Consider the following 17,402-nt stretch of genomic DNA (forward strand, 5'->3'; position numbering starts at 1 on the left):
AGGAGTCAAACAGATCAAGTGAAAAATAATATAAAATGAAAAAAGTAAAAACCAGAGATAGAAAACAATTGTCCCAAAAGAGGACAATGCACATGTCCGTGGGGATTCATACAAAACAGTTGAGGGAGAACTCTTCATTGAGTCATCTAGGTGAAATAGTATCCAAGGTGTCTATCCAGAACATTTCCCTTTGTGATAACATCCTCATATAATCACCTCCCCTAGTGGGTCATCTAACAACTTCCAAAATGGTGAATCTGATCTGGGCTATTGTATGACGTGCGGCTGAAAAATGTCTTGCAACCGGTGATTTAACATTATTACATCTGATGTTTGATTTATGTTCAGTCCACCTTTCTCGGGCAGACCTTGCAGTCTGCCCGATATACATTAGTCCACACGGACACTTAATACTGCAAATAACTCCAGTTGAACGACAGGTTGCAAAATGTCTCAATTTAATTTTTTGCCCTGTATGGGGACGCATGATATAATCACCCTTGGAGACATTATTACAGTGGCTACAAGATAGACAGGGAAAAGTTCCCCTCTTCTTGGTGGCCAATGTCAATTGCATATCTTTAGGTACTCGTTCAGCCTTAACCAACCTATCACGGATGTTTGTGCCCCGTTTATAAACCATCATTGGAGGTTCAGGGAGCAATTCAAGCAAGGAAGGATCATAATGCAAAATTGGCCAATGTTTTTGAAAAATTATTCTGATGTGGAATGATTGTCTTGAATATTTAGAAATATGAAGAATGAAAACATTACCTTTTTTAGGTTTCGGAGTTAATAGCTGTTCCCTCGAGATGGGAAGTGTCGTGACATGAGCACCTTCTACTATTTCATTTCATTTCAGGATACCCTCTTGAGGTGAATTTTTTAGACAGAGTAATACATTCATCATTTAGGACCTAACTGTCTGTAATTATTCTTTTTAAGTGTAACATTTGACTGTATGGTAAACTAGACTTCATTGGATTGGGATGGAAACTCGCATAGTGTAATAGGCTATTCACATCGGTAGGTTTGTGATATATAGATGTTTTAATTTGGTTCTCAAAAATCTCCAATTGAACATCCAGGAAGTGAAGTGTGGGTTCCCCCATTTTTAAGGTAAACCTGATCCGAGAGTGTACTGAATTGAGGTAGTTCAAAAAATCTTCCAATTCTTGTTTAGAGCCACACCACACACCAAAAATATCATCTATATACCTTTTCCACATAATAATTTTAGAAGACCATTCCAAATTATCCAATACAAACAATTTTTCAAACCAGTACATGTATATATTTGCATATGCTGGGGCCATTGCTGACCCCATTGATGTACCAGATGTTTGTGAGTAATACTCTCGTTGATATCGAAAAAAAAACTATTATGTAGGATAATAGTGATAAATTGTGGATCACATTGTAACAGAATTTGATTGTAATAGCAGCCACTCAGTAGCCTCAATACCCTCCTGATGTGGGATTGAGGTATATAGACTGCATATATCCATTGAAAAAAGTATACAATCTGATGACAGACAAGTAAATTCATTCACATTCAAAAGAAAATCTGCAGTGTCTCTTAGATACGTGGGTATTGATTGTACCAATGGTTGTAGGACTCTATCTACATATTTAGATAAGGGGTCTAGAATACTTTCTGTACCAGCAACGATCGGTCTTAATGGGGGGGGGGGGGTGATTTCGATCTTTGCGTATTTTAGGAAGGCCATATAGAACATGCATGATTGGATATTTCTTCAATAAAAAGGACCTAATTTTCACAGTAATCCAGTCATTATCTAAAGCCTCATTAACACAATCTTCAATTATTTCCCTAATTTGGGGTGTAGGATCGCCATTCAACCTTAGATATGTGGTGGTGTCATCCAGCATAGATCTACACTGGGCGTGGTAGAATGCAGAATCCATTACTACCACTGCCCCACCCTTATCGGCCGGTTTTATGGTCAATTCAAGATCTTTAGCCAATGTTTCCAACTCCTTCAATTGAAAATCTTTCAAATTCACTGGATTCCTTAAGTGAAAATTGATCTTCTTTAAATCATTCTCAACTTTCAACTTAAACATATTAATTACAGGATTGTCAATCGGTGGATCGAACATACTTTTAGGCTTCATCTCTAGTTGATCATCCAAACCTTCAAATACTGGTTTCTCTGCTTGTGATGCAAAAAACAATCTAAGTTTGATTTTACAAAGTAAAAGATGGAGATTAACCTTTTCTTCGAAAAGACTCGAGTTGGAAGTAGGAACAAAGGAAAGTCCCTTGTTCAAAATGTCCAATTGGCTATCTGATAAGGTTTTACTGGAAATGTTTAGAACAATTGACCCTATCACTTGTTTTTCTTTTTTGATCTTGTGCCCACATCGGGTCTTTTTTCTAAAAAAAGGTAGAGAGGTTCCTGAAGTGTTTGGAGCTGATCCACTGACTGATAAATTGTGGATGGGATCTGAAGGTTGATGTGGTGGTACTTTTTTACCTGGTATGGGGTCACCTATACTGCGGCATCACTGGTGATATGCCGCAATCCCTGGCAGCTCCAATGCAGTCCTGCACTGCGTGTCCCTGCTTCTGAGCGCCACTATCAGGGGAGTTCCTGCAGCATCCCCCAGCTGTACGGGCTCTCCTCCCCTCAGCCACAGCACTAAGTAAACTTCCAAGCCTGCCATCTTGTCGGCACCAGGTGCAAGCATGCCACCTACTTTGCAGCGGCTCCAGGCGGCGCCGCCGATTGCCAGATTTTGCACAAGGCATGTGATTCGCTTCAGGAACGCTCCAGTTTGTAGATCAGGATGGATACAGGATCCTTCACACCACAGATCGGATTAACTTCAGGATCAGAGCAGGAGCTCACACCAGACACATCCTCGCAGCTTGGACCTTGGCCACGCCCCCATGGACATGTCACCTATATCGACATAACAAGAAAGTTAGTGGTGGTGTTTGTGCCTAAATCACATAGGAAGTTGCCAAGATCTGTCACTCGCTATGTTGCTCTCCACAGAAACCAAAAGCTGCAATCAACCCCAGGAACTTAAAACATCACTAATTTTAGTAATTTCAAACTCTTTGCCGCAATCTATGACCACTAAAGGACGGCTAATAAGATCTTGTCCGAATGGATCTTGATCCATAGGAATCAGTAGGGACACATTAAATAATGGATGGGATATCCAACTGACAAGGCAGTTGAACACAGAGCAACATGATTAACAATATACTGAACCATAAAATGCCCCAAAACTGTGGAGAAACACTCAGAGACAGGAAGACATTACAAGAACAACACATACAAATTACCCAGAGAATGTGAATATGTAATCTTCCAAATGTGAAGTTCAGGTTGCTTGTACTGCTTTAGGCAAGGGTAGTTCCAAAAGAAAATCAGTTGATACATGAATTTGGCTAAAGTCATTTATTTGCAAGCTTTTGAGGTCTTGAGCGCTTCCTCATGCAGAGATGGAATGAAGCATTTCAAAAGCATAATGGCTTAATTAACCCCTTCTGGGATTTTTGATTCCCTTACAAGTGCCTGCCTGTAGGCCTGATTTGTAGATTGTTCAGAGAGGCATGCATACAGATTTTCAAAACCGCAAAAACATTGCAGTCTTCTGCATTTGAATGGCACAATGTGTTATTACGTAGTTCAGGGGCAAAGGAAAAGTGAAGAAAAACACATAAACACACAACCCTCCCTGTTGCAGTGCTCTCTGGAAGGCAGGAGGGGATGTGATAGTGTCAGTCCTGTTCATGCTCTTTTGTATGTCAGGCCACTCCCTTTGCAACACTAGTGGTGGCACTATAATGCACATGCCACGATTGTGCCATTAGAAGACCGGTACGGAGAAGGCACAAGCAGTCATGGCTAGGGGTATCACAGATTAGTTTTATGACGGTACGATAACCTTCTTGCCAAATGACGGTATATCATGGTTATCGCAGTATAGCAGGTGGAGTTAACTAATCTTAACAAATATTTTCTAAAAGGTCATAAATTGTCAGATTTATCAACACAAACAAAACCAGGCACCCAGCGCCAGAATTGGGCTTTTCAACATACTTTCCACTGAAATGTCACCCCTTGCTTCCACCAAACACAAACGCACGTGTGGAGAGGAGGAGGAGGGGGGGTGGGGAGCCCTGCTGCGACTGGCAAAGCAAACTGAATAGCTTTTCTTAAGTGGTCATTTAGGCTTTTAGCTCCCCCACTGGCTACTGGTGAAGATGAACATGTTGCCATCTTGATAACCTGCATGCCACAGATCAATGGAGGCTGATGGTAGTATACGCTTGTGCGCATACACACACGCACTCTCGCTTTACGTTACAGCCTTTAGTTTACTTGCGGGCCAAAAGGTGTTCAGTAATCACGGACATGTTACCCTTTGGTATGGCAGCAGGGAATACCCACAGAGATGAGTGAATTTTGCAGTGTGACTTATATGTAAATTCAATGATAGAGCCAGGGAAATCCCCCATTGTCATATGTTTAGCCAACATTATCCATTATAAATATATAAACCCCAAAGCCACCAACCCAAAGTAAACCCTTTTCCTTCTTGGCACTGTATTTATTCTTCCTGTTGCTAACATTGATTTTGTGTCAGGCATGTGTGGTTTATGGAATGGCATTAAAAACTGCTCCAACTGAAACTACTTTGCAGACGACACATCCAACAGTGCAAGACCAAGACTGCGCAGAACTTTCTTACTGCAGCCTTTACAAATCAGATTGAAAAGCACACTTAACAGTATAAACGGTATACCGGTATAAACAATGTGACGGTTATTATTGTTCAATTAAGTGGTTCATGGTATCTTTAACGGTATACCGTTACATCCCTAGGCATGGCACAATCCACTTAGATCTGGATCCTCCTTCCACGCTTTCAAGAATAAAGCTAAAATGTGGCTCATAGCGCAGGACACTCAAATCCTCCACCTGTCTCAACAATCTCAATAACCCACACTGCTCTCTGCTACTTTACGTTGCTAGGCTCTGCCTCATTGCCTAATCACCTTGTAATTACTGCGTAATTATCTTGTAATATCCTGTAATTTTTCTTGTAAATATCTTGCAAGTGCTCTTGAAATTATTTCGGTGTTCTCGTTTGAGCAGATTGAAAGGTCACCTGTGGAACCCTGACTGCTACTGGAACACAAAGTCTTTTTAATCTTCTCCACCTTCAATGTAAATTATGATCGCTTGCCTTGGTCGGTCAAGTGCCACGTACATCTTCAAACATAAGCCATGCCTGGCTGTGGCATGGTTACTGCTAAGGACAACCAATTATGCATCCACAGCAGTTTGAAATTACAACAGTGTCAGCTCTGTGAGCAGGGCCAGCTATAACAGGAGTGATGTATTTTGGTATCTAGGCTGACTGTCACTATAGCTCCTATGTGGCACAATAGCAAGGAAGCTCCATGCTGCTTCTCCTCCAGGAAGGATAGTACCTTTCCTCAGGAATAGAAACATCCCCAGCAGGTCTTTTTGGGAATGGTGCTTCGGGGGTAGCACTGACAAAGCAAAGCCAGCATCACACCAGGGTGTTGTCCACTGGAGTCTCTTTGAAGTCAGCAGGCATGAAAAGAGGGTAAGGTTAGAATAGCCAGATATGGAAGTTATGTCTGGGAAGGGGTCCCACCATCTTGGTTTTTGTTTAGGACTCTCTTACTTTTTCATGCCCCCTCCATTTCCTACCAGCAAAGCAGTCTGGGTTTGATGCCATAAGGCAAAGGGCACTCATTACAACAAAAGAGATTAGACACCTGAAGCAGGTTTGCTTTAGACCAATCCCCGGTGACATTTTGTCTTCATAAAACGAGGGGAACCTTATCATTTTTTGATTCATTTTTGGACCCTCAAGAGAACCAAAAGAAGCACTTTTGGTCCTCTGTTGGGAGTGCCGTCAATACCAAATTCTTCTGGGTACAGATGAAGACAGAAGGCATCCACTGTAGAAGAGAGCTCTGTCCCCTAACCATCCCGGGGGACAGTGTGGCGATTGCTGCGAGACGAAAGACACTCTCTGCTGGCTGCAATGGAGCCAGGCTCCTGCCACTGGAGGTGAATGAACCCCTGTGGCTAACAGTGTAGCTCCCTTGAGTGGGAATGCATCAGAAAGACTCGCTATTCCCTGGATCCCATGGATTGTGACTCCCAGCAACCTAGATGGCCAAGAGCAACTTCAGTCCTGTTTTACTGCCTCAAGACATCTTCAAGCAGATTCAAACGTGTTCAACGCCCTCTGAGCTGATGCAGGACCCACGGTGCTGCTTTTTGCACTCTAGAAACTTCAAACTGCTTACCCATTTACTCAAGCCCTCAGTGGCATCTCACACCAGTGAAGAGCACCGCTATAGTGACTCGCACATCGGTTCACGGTGTGGAAGCATAAACATGTGACTTGCACTATCTCGAGCAGTGCATCGACCCAACAGAAACGTGTCGTCCCCTGACTCAACCCCAGGCTCGAACCGCTGGAAGCCATCATGTCATAGCCAATTCAACCAAACAGAAGCATTGTTTCAACCTGACCCAACCGCTGACTCATAGATGTTGACAATCATTGACCCATTTTGTCTCGAGCACTGACTCACTCCACACAGAGTCTGTCTCCTAACTGATTTGACACTGAATCGCTGCTGCATCAGCGCACTCCGCCCAGTCTCGACACCGGCTCGAACACAGGAAAATGTATAGAAACCTAGCTTGTTGCTGTTGAGCACCCAAGACAAAGAAATTGGGTACTGTGAAGGGTCCCTGGTCCACCTTTTGGGACCTTAGTGACTCCTTCTCTGCCTTTGTCTTGTAAGACATTCCTGAACATTGACATTATGCTAATTGAAAGCTTGATCACCCCGGCTCATCTACCCCGCACTGTACAAAAGTCAGCATTTTACGTTTTATTTAAAGAGGTGGGATTTTGTTCGTTTTTTTAGTTAGTTGATTGCATTTGTATTGTTTAAAAAGTATATATTTGTATAGAACCTTGATTGGACATTATTTTATTTTGTAGTCTAAGTACTATAGTTGTTATGGTTGCTACGATTACCAGCTCACAGCCCTCCTGAGGATAGTGTGCCCCCTGCCTGGACTACAGCATAAGGACTGTGCCTGCTTCACCTTTATAATTGGGATCACTGCTAGTTTAGCAATAGTGTGGGGCTCAGTAGACAGTTTAGCCACTACTCATCGCTGTACTCAGACAGTGCAGCAGCAATTTTGTCAGAGTATAGAAGTGCCACATTGCATTAGATTCATTAAAAGAAATAGTGACAAGGTCCGTTATGTCTACATTGCACAGTATAGCCCAGTTAGTACAGCGTTGCCCCATTTCAGTATGCACAAATAGCATGCTAAGCCTAGATTTAAGGAAGCATGTTCGCAGAGCAAGGGCGCATCCCTGTGTGGTAATATTGCACAATAAGGTAGGATTCCACAAAGGCTCCATTGTGCAGTAAGGACATAGTTATGTATGGCCAGTTGACATAACATAGCAGATTGCAGAAGTCCAATAAGCACAGGGAGGGCAAATTCCATTTGTAGGCACTGGATCTCAGTGTGTCTACTGGTCAGAGTACAGGCAGAGTACAGATCCCCAGCTAACACTACATAGTACGATTTAAGCATGCCTGGTTCACATAGTACGTCCACATTTCAGTATACCGAGTTACCGAGTTAGCACAAGGACATTTACTCGCTTGCACCCCATTCCACTCATAATTCCTGCTTCCCACACGCAATCTTTGAAGTGTATCCATTTTGCATTTTGCAGGCGAAATGGCTATTGTAAACCTATTGCAGTTGTAAACCGAAAAATATGTGTTAGTGGAGCACACATTTTTCGGGTTTTGTGAGGCGCTTATCTGTCCAGAAGTAATTTTCCACATAATGGGAGAGCCGAATTATACAGTGAAATGTGCTAATTTTGGTTCACCCTATCGAATGTTTCCCACCCCTAGTTAGCACAATAAGGTCCCATTTCAGTATATCAAGTTAGGGCTGCAAGCACATATTATACAGTATGACAAGCTAACACAAAAAGGTCCCGTTTCAGTATATCAAGTTAGGGCTGCAAGCACATATTATACAGTATGACAAGCTAACACAATAAGGTCCCATTTCAGTATATCAAGTTAGGGCTGCAAGCACATATTATACAGTATGACAAGCTAACTCAATAAGGTCCGATTTCAGTATATCAAGGTAGGGCTGCAAGCACATATTATACAGTATGACAAGCTAACACAATAAGGTCCCAATTCAGTATATCAAGTTAGGGCTGCAAGCACATATTATACAGTATGACAAGCTAACTCAATAAGGTCCCATTTCAGTATATCAAGGTAGGGCTGCAAGCACATATTATACAGTATGACAAGCTAACACAAAAAGGTCCCATTTCAGTATATCAATTTAGGGCTGCAAGCACATATTATACAGTATGACAAGCTAACACAATAAGGTCCCATTTCAGTATATCAAGTTAGGGCTGCAAGCACATATTATACAGTATGACAAGCTAACACAATAAGGTCCCATTTCAGTATATCAAGTTAGGGCTGCAAGCACATATTATACAGTATGACAAGCTAACTCATTAAGGTCCCATTTCAGTATATCAAGGTAGGGCTGCAAGCACATATTATACAGTATGACAAGCTAACACAATAAGGTCCCATTTCAGTATATCAAGTTAGGGCTGCAAGCACATATTATACAGTATGACAAGCTAACACAATAAGGTCCCATTTCAGTATATCAAGTTAGGGCTGCAAGCACATATTATACAGTATGACAAGCTAACTCAATAAGGTCCGATTTCAGTATATCAAGGTAGGGCTGCAAGCACATATTATACAGTATGACAAGCTAACACAATAAGGTCCCAATTCAGTATATCAAGTTAGGGCTGCAAGCACATATTATACAGTATGACAAGCTAACTCAATAAGGTCCCATTTCAGTATATCAAGGTAGGGCTGCAAGCACATATTATACAGTATGACAAGCTAACACAAAAAGGTCCCATTTCAGTATATCAATTTAGGGCTGCAAGCACATATTATACAGTATGACAAGCTAACACAATAAGGTCCCATTTCAGTATATCAAGTTAGGGCTGCAAGCACATATTATACAGTATGACAAGCTAACACAATAAGGTCCCATTTCAGTATATCAAGTTAGGGCTGCAAGCACATATTATACAGTATGACAAGCTAACTCATTAAGGTCCCATTTCAGTATATCAAGGTAGGGCTGCAAGCACATATTATACAGTATGACAAGCTAACACAATAAGGTGCCATTTCAGTATATCAAGTTAGGGGTGCAAGCACATATTACAGTATGGGACGTTAGCACAGTACGGTACATTTCCTTCATGCTCAATGAAAGCAGTGAGGGAAGCTGCCACCCTGTCTACTAGTTGGTATAGGAGAGCCATTTATTGCCCGATTAGCACAATGAGGCCAAATTGCAGTATACCAAACAACCTGGTTGGACCAGATTATAGTTTGACCAACTAACATAGCATGGAGAGATAACAGTATGCCTCCTTAGCAGATTATGTAGGCCTAGTTTCCAGAGTATGACCGACTCCAGAGGTCCAGTTAGCACAGATTAACATGTGCTCAGCTAGCACAATAAATGCAGATGGAAGTATGCAAAGTTAGGTAGGCAGGTCCAGATTCTAGGAAGCACAGTACGGGTAGATTCCAGCATGACTGCTTAGCATACTGAAGCAAATCTACTTAGGGCCGGTTATCACAATGAAGCCAGATTCTACTATACCCAGTTAGCAAAGTAAGGCCAGTGACCAGCTGTACAGTAGATAGAGGTGAGGCCTATGGAGTGGATCTCTGTTTGGCAGGAGGGATATGTGGTGGTGGGGTCTTAAAGACCACAGTTCTTTCTCCCAACATGTTATCCAACCAAATCAAGGTTCACATGAGCCCTGTCCCTTCTGTCGAACATAGTCTGGGAGTGACAGCGGAGGTGGCAACATGGCTCTGTTTCATAGAACAGGTGGGTGCGTTTGGGAGTTTCTATCCCCATAAACCCTCATCTGCCTTCTGCCGTACACACTCTGAATTTTACAGAATGGACTCGGAATTCTCTCTGGAGAGGCAAAGTGCAAGTACAGCAAGTGTCAGGGGGTTTTATGTGGATTGGGTTTGTTTTTTTTATATGACCTTAACTCAAGGGGCGACGGAATTGGTGGGGGCAGGGGCAAGTTTCCATTTTGGTAACAGAGTAGTTAGGTAAGCAGGAACCTGCTTGCAGGAGCATCTCTTTTTATAAAATTGTGCGCATGTGACCAGGAAGGGAGACCAGAGATAATGAAGGGCTGGACATCTCGGGTAAACCCTAGTCAGGGGGAGGGTGGCACTGTCTCTTTCATGCTACTGTTAGCAGGAGAAGGCAACCTTGCCAAGGGGGTTACCTTTATTTCCATAAAAGAGGGACTTCTTAAAAGGTTAGGCCAAACCTGTAACTTCTATCGACAGAATTAAGGGCCATTAGATTAAACTCCGGCAAAACCCCTCTCGAATTGGGCGAACAAATTAAGTACACGGTATCCCTTTGGATTAACAACAAGACCATGGAAGAATTGGTAGTAACGATCACTCTGGAACAATTCTCCAATTCTTTGCCTCCTTTTACAGAAAGCAGTATTGCAGCTAGACCGACCCACCCTAGCCATGTATATTGAGACTTCCCAAAAGCACTCAGACACAGTAAAATACTTTCACTCTGTACAGAGAAGGGAGTAGCGGAAAGATCACAAAACCCCTTACTGCCCCCAATCCCAGGTACCAGATAAGGGGGGAGGGCTCTCTAAACCAAAAGAGTGGATCCTGAAAGATGGAATAGAAGTCAAGACGAGACCCAAAGGGTTGAGAGGAAAGCAGGAGAGAAGAACTTAAAGGAATTAAGAGTCCACTCCTATTTGTTTTTGGCCCGACATTACCCTAAAAATCTAAAAGAAGAACCTATGGAAACAGGGTGCTAAGACAGGACGAGTGGGAGGAAACAGAGGCAGATCTAAGAAACTTCAGCATATGTCTATGCCAGTCTTTAACTGACTTTACATTTGAAAAACCCCAGGTGAATGGAAGACCTGTGAAGGCACTAATTGATTCAGGCAGCAAGCAGACCACCATAAGAGCCGATTTGGTTACAACAACAACAGACCTAGAGAATGTGACTCTAGTTAGAGTCACATGTGTACACAGATATAACAACGTCTATCCCTGTGAAGTGAATGGAAGTGGTCCGGCAACGGTTCAAGCCAAACCCATCGCACATTTGAAAGTCTTCCATTTTTTTTATAAAGAGGAAAATGTAGAAAGTGAGATTACACGGTCCGAGTCTGAATGAGGGAGATCAATTGTGAACATTGTGCTAAAGGGGTCTGAGCCCGAGCGAGGGAGACCAATTCTGAACATTGCGCTAAAGGGGTCCAAACCTGAATGAGGGAGATCATGGTCCGATGGAGGGAGACGAATTGTGATCATTTTTGTAGAAAAGGGGCCCAAGCCTGAAGGAAGGGGAGACTCATGATGAACACTGGAGGTGAGAACTTGTGAATGTGAAAATCCTGATAAGAAAGGAACTTTGGTGCTTGTTTGTTACGACAGGCCCTCTGCAGTGAGAGACTGTTATTAAGAAAGATGCTTTGACAGAAAGCCCTGATACATATGCTTTGAACTGCATCCTCATGGCAGAGAAGCTAGAGTGTGTGCAAGGCTCAAACATGCTACCTTGACCTTTGCTGAAAACGTGGGGAAGGTAAGCCAACTGCTCAACTATCCTGACATATTATTTCTTTAACACTTTTCTTTTTGCATACACTATTGCCGCACACCATTTGAATATCCACATGTTGTAAATTTTGTTACAAACCTGTCCTGCATGCTTCAACAACTGTTTTTTCACGCCTTTGAAATTTGCATAATAGGAGCCTGCATGTTATGCCTTAGAGTACCAATCAGTCCTAAGATTCAACTGACAGTTGTGATTCTATCAATGGAATTAGAATTCCTATTGTGCCAAGTTAGCACTGCAAGGCTATTATGCCCATTAAGCACTGCAAGACCACATTTCATTAAGACCAGTTAACATTGTAAGTCCTAGCGATAGCCCAAATGATACCTCTCAGTTTTTGGAAACCTGGTCATATCTTGTCTTTTCGCCAATGAGTGAAATTCTTCAGCTGGCTACATTTGAGTGGCTATCTATCATTCAGTAGCAATCAGGACTTTAAAAAAAATGTATTAAATTAAATCAATAGTGCCAACCAATCTAGAAACAAGCCTAGTCAACCATAACAAAAGATATCAGAAATAGCTAGTATTTGCAGAACATTCAATCCACTTTTCAATAGAAAAAAGCCTTTCTATCCCTTATTGAGGAATAGAAATGCAAGTTTAACAGCAGCAGTTCAAGCTGCTGCTGTCACACTTTTAAACAAGTATTGGCAATGCCAACCACTTTGTATTTTGTTTAGGCATTGGAAAGGCACTTGCCAGGCACTGCCTTAGTGGTATTAACTGGCCATTGATGATAGCATGTGCAAAATGGTGCTAGTACCCGCGTATCTAATAACATACCTGGCCAATACCAAATACTTATACACAAGCCAAAACGGTTGGCTTTGCCCTTGTTTTTTTTTAACTGGACTTTACCGAATGACAAAGTGCTTATACTTATAAATCGAGTGGCTGATGGCAGATCTGGCTAAGACATTTCTTTACATCAGTAGTGCATTTACAGCTACAATTATGGTATTAAATCTCAGAGGACTGCTTTGAAAAAAACACTGGCCGGCACTTGATTGCAAAGTTTTATGGTAAGGTTTAATTAAAGCAAGCTCAGAGTCCCTGTAAGGAGGATTTTTGTGCGGGGAGGGGCAGGAACTTGGTGGGAACGGCCATAGGTATTAGCATGGCCATGGGCAGTCAATGGGTGGGCAAATAACCAAACAACACCTGTAAGATTTGTGTCTCTCTTCATATTCCATGTCTCCCTATCTGAACTGATGCAGTAGTTGTGCCTTATAGGTGGCGAAAAGCACCACCACATAGCCCAAACTAAAAAAAGACATCACTGAGTAGAAATGACTCTGTTATGAGGTTGCGGGTGAGCTTTGCACTACTTCAGTGTTCAAACGCGATTTAATTCGATAAAATTATATAACTTGTAAAGTTTGGGGTGCAAACCCACTGGAAAGAGTGCTTCACTGATGTAGCATTCTTTCATTGTGCCTTAGAGCGTGTGGTGGAGCGTGCAGAGACGTGTGATAGAGGCAGCCTCTCTCCCTGTTCGCTGTTCACTGGAGACTAACGAGGTGCGGCTTGACACACGTATTCCCACTGGATAGGCTGCGCCGTGTTACGTTGACCGAGGGTCCGTTACTCTGATCATTGGATCGCCTTGAGCTGGGCTGAATGAGCCGAGCGGCTACAGCGTGAGTCGAGAGGTCGTATCGGAGCGGCTGGAGCGTTGACGCCCCGTCATTTGGGGCTGCCGGAGGGGCTCGGAGGCGATTGACAGCAACCCCAGCGACCACTGCAGAGTGCTGTGCTACTGTGCCTTCTGGTGCAAGTCCTGCCCCACCATTACCGTCATGTTATATTTGGCATACATTCCTACATGCGGAGAAGGTGAGCCATACGCTAGTTGTCTTTTGACACCAGGCTAAGGCGAGATGTGGTGTTGGAGTGGTTGGAGCGGTGACGCCCCATCTTTGGTGTTGCTGGAGGGGCTAGGAGGCGATTGAAAACAACCTCTGCAACCACTGCAGAGTGCTGTGCTATTGTGCCTTTTGGTGCAAGCACGGCCTTTTGGTGCAAGTACGGCCCATCCTCTACTGTTATCTCACATCTGGCATACAGTCTTATATGCGGAGTAGGTGAGCCATGTGCTAGTTGTCTCTGACACCGGGTTGAGAGGCTGCCTAGTGTACCAGTGTCAGACACTGTGGCTGGCACCCTGTAGTGTTTACCTGTGTTTTTGTATTCGCTCTGAGTTAGTAACACCAAGAGCATTTGTAGAACACATAAGACACTACTGAAGTGAGCAGGAGACTATGGGGAGAGTTACCCTTTGATCCTGCTCGCTTCATTTATCTACGGTTTGCTAGGATACATAGCTGCCTGTAAAATAGGGGGACTCCTGGGGTATCAAGGGGCGGTGGCCTCAGGACTCCCTCTGAGTGATCTCCTTCAAGCTGAGTTCTTTTGTTAGAGATACTGGGGTAAAAGATAATTTAATGACTGCAGTGCTGTAGGACAGTAACGGCCCTAACTCTCTGGAACTGCGAACTACAGAGTTGATCTTCCTTTTGTCTGAGTGTGTTCCTATTTTGCCAACTACTAGCGCCTAGTGGTGCAAGCACTCCATACTAAAGTACACACTGAATTGTATTTGATCTCAAATCAACTAAAGGGATCAGCAATACAAAATTTTCATTGAAATCTTGAGTTGGATAATACGAAATGCCAGCAACAAAGAAGATTACCCAGCCTAAATATAATTGAAGGAAAAAGAAAGCACAAGCTAAAGAACTCTCGGAGGAGGAACCTAAAGGAGAGAGAATTAACGCAAAAAAGAATCTTAAGAGGACGGTCCCGCCAGAGCAGGGTGTAATCACCGGCTTTTTTCCCTTAGTGGAAATTAATTCTACTGCCATGGAGGAAACTACTGGCCTAGAGGACAACGCTCCTAGTTTGGTGAATTCCATGAACTTTGAAGACATTGACAATAATTCATTATTGGAATTAAGCCTGAATATTCAGAGGGGCATGACACCACAAATTCCAGTGAGTCTGGGGACCACAAGCATGCTGTTGACGGAAAGTCGATTAGAGATCCAGTAGTACCAGTTAGCCCTGTGGGGGGTATGGATAGACTATCACACTCCCCCAATTTAGTCATAGACACTACGCTTGATACTAAATGGAAAGAGCTGTGGGTGCTTACCCTGGGGCGGTGGAAATTGCTGAGCTCCAATCATCAGTGGCATCTTTACAATTTGCTCTTAAAATATTTCTTCAAATGTCAGGACGTATCCTGGTGAACACAAATCTACTGGCAATAGAAAGGTACAAAGAAGGAAAGCCGAGGTTGATACGGATTGTAATTTGTCGGAGGCTATCCAGATTGCGGAGGATATACAGAAGCTGCAGGACTTACCCCAGGAATCGGAAAACTCAGAAGATACTGAGGCACTTTTTTCCTGTAAACAGCAAAGATTGGCCAGAAGAGTGAGACCGAATACTCTGGCCTCACCATTAGCAGACTCTGGGGCAGTCCCCTTTCGCTCTAAAAAAGCTAAAAAAAAAGAGCAGCCAGAGCTAAGAAAAGGAATGCACTGGGCGGGGGTCGTCTGACTAGTTGGCTGATACCTGAACAGGAGACCATCCAGGAGTTGGCGAAAGACCTGGACGCTGCGATCATAAAGTCTCAAATAGATGACGACCTTACTCCGTCTAGAGAGCTTAATGCTCCCAGTCCTCATGAGGGATCACGGATGGTCGACGATCTTACCCCCTCAAGGGTGTCCAATGTCAACAGACCACACAAAACATCAAAAGCTCGAGTAGCTGCTATATCATCCCCAAGCGAAGACAAGAAAGAAGTCTGGGGTAATCGTATCTGCCTGATTAAAAACCTTTACCAAAGTAGTGATCTTAAATGGCTCTCGCCCTCAGAATTTATGACAAGATTGTACTCAGTCCCGCAATTACAAGTATTGCAATCAGATAATTTCCAGTTTGTGGAACCATTAAGTGGACCTAACCCAAACATTTCAGCATTGCATTGTAAATTTCTGTCTACAGCTCAAATGTTGAGGACCTACAAAGATGAAATGTTAGCAGTAGATGTGGAGATAGAGGCTGACTTGAATCAAGCAGACCCTGATTGCGTAGAAACGGATACCACGGCACCAGCCACTAATACATCCTGTCCTATTTTACCCACTGACAAGAAGGCGGAAATAACAGACATTCAACAGATCTTAAAGTGGCTGGCAGACTCATTGCCTACGATGATCTTAAAGCAATGAGATTTTTCCATTTTGTCATGGAACTGTCGAGGCTTTACCCATTTATTATCACCTAAGGGATCTACGGACCACATAGCCATGCACAGTTGCTTATGTCTACAAGAGACTTTGGCTATGGATAACTTGTTTCTTGATGGCTTCAAGGTGTATCAGGCCTTTGCCAAGAGAGGAGAAAGAGGCCGACCCTATGGGGGATTACTAATAGGGGTAACAAATGCCCTGAACTCTAGGCAAATTAATTTGCTTCAGGAAGACAATATAATAGCAATTGAAATAGAGTATGTATGCAAGGGAATCTGTGAAAGATTGCTGTTAGTGAACCTCTATAACCCCCCTGGGGCAGTACTGAGAGATACTATCCAGGATGCCTTGCATGACCTATTGGCAAACTGGTTGATGTTCCAAAAGAATGTAGCAGTATGCATTGCTGGCGATTTCAACTGCCATATGGTGGGGGTAAGGGGAAGAGTAAACAACGTGAAACTAAAATCTGATTGTGTGACGGTCCATGGAAAGTCTGACATTGAGGGATTGGGATGGTCACAATTTTTTGAAAATTGGGAGTTTTAAATGATCAGTGGAAGAATGAGCAGTGACCACCCGGGCAGACACACATGGAGAAATGGTACAAAGGTTAGGACACTAGACTACATGTTTGTCTGCCCAACAATGGTGCAGCATGTTGAAGACATGAGCATTGAATTTAATAAGTGGAGTGATCACGCCACCTTAGCATGCACATTCTCTGTTTGAGTCGGGAACAAGGAATGTGGAGTTATAGGAAACATAAATGTAAATCATGCAGGGACAACAATTTGTTGGTTGGATAAGAATGTGCAGTTAGCGAAGGAGGCACTGTCAGTGCAAGAATACCCTGATTTCTCGGAATTCCACTTGATGTCTGTAAATGCGATTGAAAACTGGATTTCTGCATTTGCGGGTAAACATGCATTCACTCCAGTTAAAGCCATGATTTGTGACTGTGGGAAACAACCTCCCATTGACAGACAGATATGAGACGCTAAGAGAGTAATGAGGGCCGAGCTCCGGCAGGCTAAGAAACTCTGCATGCCTTTAGGGTCTTATCTGATGACGATCAGGAAAATTAAGAATAGATATCGTGCTATGATTAAGGCCAAGAGAAGTGATGAATGAATTAGATCTTGTCAAAAGCTGCTCCAAAAGGTCACGGGATATCTGGACGTAAGGTTTCTTGAACATCGTAATGCTACTACCTCCCTAGAGGAAACAATACCTATGGGGAAGGTTCCACTTAAAACCACAATTGATATTTCACA

Source organism: Ambystoma mexicanum, chromosome 14 (assembly GCF_040938575.1).
Source record: "Ambystoma mexicanum isolate Mex_15411 chromosome 14, UKY_AmexF1_1, whole genome shotgun sequence".
NCBI lineage: Eukaryota > Metazoa > Chordata > Amphibia > Caudata > Ambystomatidae > Ambystoma > Ambystoma mexicanum.